Consider the following 4,922-nt stretch of genomic DNA (forward strand, 5'->3'; position numbering starts at 1 on the left):
GGGGGGGGGCAGGGGACAAACACACTTTCAACACTCTTTCAGTGTGTGTGTGTGTGTGTGTGTGTGTGTGTGTGGAGATGCTGCACTTCCTGTGTGCGGATGTTATCTGTGCTGGTTGTCGCCCACGCCGTGCCCATAATGGGTGCAGCTGCGGCAGAGAGCTGGCGACAGCGCCGTGCACGTCTTTGCAGGATTCAGATGGTCGGGTCAAACACCTCCAGACACCACCATCATCACCTCACCTCCTCACCTCCTCTTCATGGCCGAACCCACGAGTGACGTGTGCCTTAAACACTCCGACGGACAATCGCACACGAACCGTAAGACACCAGTCTGTGTTAGCGAGTCAAATAGAAGGCGGGAACCTTCGAGAGTCTCGTTCTGGCCGCGTCGCGTCCGAGAATCCAGACTTTAAGGGGTCGCAGGTCAGAGCCACGCCACGGATACGGTTTCTTTGCAAGACCAGCAATCTTGTCACTTTAAAAATCAAATCTAACCACATCTACCTCTGCATAACTCCTCGTCGAGTGAGACAAAATGTGACACTCTGTGACAAAATATTTACTATTTTTTACTATATTTACTAATATTTACTTTGTACCTTTGTGCCGAGTAACACTTAAAGTAACACTCAGAGTAACACTCAGAGTAACGCTATTTGAGTGCTCTGTACGCGTGAACGCCTGGCCGTATTCTCAATAAAGTAGACTTTAAATTCCTGTGGCACATTTAAGAATAAGAATAAGAACAACTTTATTTATCCCGAAGAAAATTGTTTTGCCAGAGTTTCAAGTAAAAATAGTAATCAAGTAAATAATCAAGTAAAATTTAAAGCCTATTTCATATTTGCATTTGCAGAGTAACTGCAAGAGGTGTCCTAACCGGCATGATAGTGGACGGACTGTAAATATATGACTGTTATTATTATATTATACTGATATTGATATTATTGTTATCATAATAAACTTTATATTATTATTGTGTTTTGTCATATGATATAAATATATATTAGTATTATATTTGCTAATGCAGCCTCAGGGCGGCACTGGCCCGTGCCTCTCCAAGCCTGCCTTGGGGGGGCACGGAGCAGTGTCTCCCTGTGCCGGTCCCAAGCCCGGATAAATGCAGAGGGTTGCGTCAGGAAGGGCATCCGGCGTAAAACTTTTGCCAAAACCAAATATGCGAGACAACCAAAACTATACCATACCGGATCGGTCGCGGACCGGGTTAACAACGACCGCCATTGGTACTGATGACCTACAGGGTACTAATGGAAATTGGGCTACTGTGGGTCGAAGAACAAGAACAAGAAGAAGAGGTGGAGTGCGTGTTCGGAAGCAGAGAGAGAGGAGGAAGGGAAAGAGTCTGGGACTGAGAGTAGGGACTTTGAATGTTGGGACTATGACAGGAAAAGGTAGAGAGCTGGTCGACATGATGCAGAGAAGGAAGGTGGATATACTGTGTGTCCAGGAGACCAGGTGGAAAGGTAGTAAGGCTAGAAGCTTAGGAGCAGGCTTTAAGTTGTACTATTATGGTACTGACAAGAAGAGAAATGGAGTAGGAGTTATCTTGAAGGAGGAGTTTGTTAGGAACGTCCTAGAGGTGAAAAGAATGTCAGATAGACTTATGAGTCTGAAACTGGAAATCGAAGGTGTGATGCTCAATGTTGTTAGTGGCTATGCCCCGCAGGTGGGATGTGAATCTGAAGAGAAGGAGAAGTTCTGGAATGAGTTAGATGAAGTGATGCAGAATATTCCCAGAAATGAGAGAGTGGTCATTGGTGCAGACTTCAATGGACATGTTGGTGAAGGCAATAGAGGGGATGAAGAAGTGATGGGCAGATTTGGTATCCAGGATAGGAATGCAGAGGGACAGATGGTGGTAGATTTTGCAAAAAGGATGGAAATGGCTGTAGTGAACACCTTTTTCCAGAAAAAACAGGAACATAGGGTAACTTATAAGAGCGGAGGTAGGAGCACGCAGGTAGACTACATCTTGTATAGACGAGGTAACCTGAAAGAGATTAGTGACTGCAAAGTAGTTGTAGGTGAGAGTGTAGCCAGACAGCATAGGATGGTGGTTTGTAGGATGACTCTGGTGACAAGGAAGATGAAGAGGACAAAGGCAGAGCAGAGGACAAAATGGTGGAAGCTGAAAAGGGAGGAGTGTTGCATGGTTTTCAGGGAGGAGTTGAGAAAGGGTCTGGGTGGTCAGGGTGAGCTTCCAGATGATTGGACAACTACAGCTAGTGTTATCAGGGAGACAGGTAAAAGAGTACTTGGTGTGTCATCTGGAAGGAAAGTAGATAAGGAGACTTGGTGGTGGAATGAGGAAGTGCAGGAGTGTATACAGAGAAAGCGGTTAGCGAAGAAGAAGTGGGATACTGAGAGGACTGAAGAGAACAGACAGGAGTTCAGGGAGGTGCGGCGAAAGGTAAAGATAGAGGTAGCAAAGGCAAAACAAAGGGCTTATGATGACTTGTATGCTCGGTTGGATAGTAAGGAGGGTGAGAATGATCTATACAGGTTGGCGAAACAGAGAGATAAAGATGCAAAGGATGTACAACAGGTCCGGGTGATAAAGGACAGAGAGGGAAATGTATTGACAGATGCTAGAAGAGTGATGGGAAGATGGAAAGAGTACTTTGAAGAACTGATGAATGTGGAAAATGAAAGAGAGGCAAGGGTAGAAGAGGTGACTATTGTAGACCACAAAGTAGCAAAAATTAGTAAAAGTGAAGTGAGGAAGGCATTGAAGAGGATGAAGAGTGGAAAAGCAGTTGGTCCTGATGATATACCTGTGGAGGTGTGGAAGTGTCTAGGAGAGGCAGCGGTAGATTTTCTGACTAGATTATTCAACAGGATCTTAGAGAGTGAGAAGATGCCTGAAGAATGGAGACAAAGTGTGATGGTGCCTATTTTTAAGAATAAAGGGGATGTGCAGAATTGTGGCAACTACAGAGGGATAAAGTTGATGAGCCATACAATGAAGTTATGGGAAAGAGTAGTGGAAACTAGACTGAGAGCAGAAGTCAGCATTTGTGAACAGCAGTATGGCTTCATGCCTAGGAAGAGTACTACAGATGCAGTATTTGCGTTGAGAATGCTAATAGAAAAGTACAGAGAAGGCCAGAGGGAGTTGCACTGCGTTTTTGTAGACCTAGAAAAAGCATATGACAGGGTGCCAAGAGAGGAGCTCTGGTATTGTATGAGGAAGTCTGGAGTGGCAGAGAAGTATGTTGGACTGGTGCAGGACATGTATGCTAGCTGTGAGACACTGGTACGGTGTGCTGTAGGGGTAACAGAGAAGTTCAAGGTGGAGGTGGGACTCCATCAGGGATCAGCACTGAGCCCCTTCTTGTTTGCAATGGTGATGGATAGGCTGACAGATGAGGTTAGACAGGAATCCCCATGGACCATGATGTTTGCGGATGACATTGTGATCTGTAGTGAGAGCAGACAACAGGTAGAGGAAAATCTAGAGAGGTGGAGGTATGCTCTGGAAAGGAGAGGAATGAAAGTTAGTCGCAGCAAGACAGAATATATGTGCGTGAATGAGAGGAACTCGGGTGGAGCGGTGAGGCTACAGGGAATGGAGATCAAGAAGCTGGAGGATTTCAGGTACTTAGGGTCAACAGTCCAGAGCAACGGAGAGTGCGGAAAAGAGGTGAAGAGACGGGTCCAAGCAGGTTGGAATGGGTGGAGAAAAGTGTCAGGGGTACTATGTGATAGAAGACTATCGGCCAGAATAAAAGGAAAGGTGTACAAGACAGTGGTGAGACCAGCGATGATGTATGGACTAGAAACTGTTCCAATGACCAAAAGACAGCAGGCAGAACTAGAGGTTGCAGAGATGAAGATGTTGAGGTTCTCTTTGGGAGTGACCAGGATGGATAGGATCAGGAATGAATCTATCAGAGGGACGGCACATGTTCGATGTTTTGGAGAGAAGGTCAGAGAAGCCAGACTGAGATGGTTCGGTCATGTACAGAGAAGAGATAGTGAATATATTGGTAGACGGATGCTGGAATTGGAGCTGCCAGGCAAGAGGTCTCGAGGAAGACCAAAGAGAAGATTTATGGACGTAGTGAGAGAGGATATGAAAGTAGCTGGTGTGAGAGAGGAAGATACAGAGAATAGGGTTAGATGGAGAAAGTTGACTCGCTGTGGCGACCCCTAACGGGAAAAGCCGAAAGAAGAAGAAGAAGAAGAAGAAGAAGTATTATATTTGCTATTGCTATTTACAAATTCATTACACCGTGTACATAATCTTGGACAACGCGGCATTTGTTATTTGCAGTTTTGCATATTTAATGTTACTGCTGACACGCAGAACGCAGCATGTGTCCTGATACATGTGAGACCCCAGAGGTTGAAACTTTCCACATAAATACAACAACCCCACTCAAGAAGGTTTCCGCAAAACAACTCTTGGCATGAACAAAACAAGCCAGATACACGGAGCCTCCCCGTGCTCGCCGGGACCGAAGCCGCCCGATTTCAAATGGGCGGATGAAGCTCGATCGCCCCAACCATCGTCCGTCGGTTCCCTGCGGCCGATAAACACGTTTACGCGTCATGTACTCGCCGTTTCTGGGAACGTGTGTGTGTGTGTGTGTGAGCGGCGTCGGCGGGGCGGGGTGAGGCTTCAAAAAGCCGAGGGTCGGACTCGGCCAACGGCCGTGAGGAAACATGTTGTGTCCTGAGCGTCGCTTCCCCCCGGCGAGGGTGTGATGTCAGCCGTCTGCCTGGCACACGTGTGTGTCGGCGAGGCGAGGCGAGGCGAGGCGAGGCGAGGGGGAGGAACAAGGGGGGCCACGTCTGGACGGGCGGTCCGGGTTCTGGAGGCCCTCCCTCGCAGCCCGTGACATCACTCGCTCCGGATCTGCCAATGAGCGGGTGGGTCGGCCTCGGCCTCGGCCC

The sequence above is a fragment of the Fistularia commersonii genome, chromosome 16 (assembly GCF_037954325.1).
Source record: "Fistularia commersonii isolate RoL2024-O1a breed Wild chromosome 16, RoL_Fcom_v1.0, whole genome shotgun sequence".
Lineage (NCBI taxonomy): Eukaryota > Metazoa > Chordata > Actinopteri > Syngnathiformes > Fistulariidae > Fistularia > Fistularia commersonii.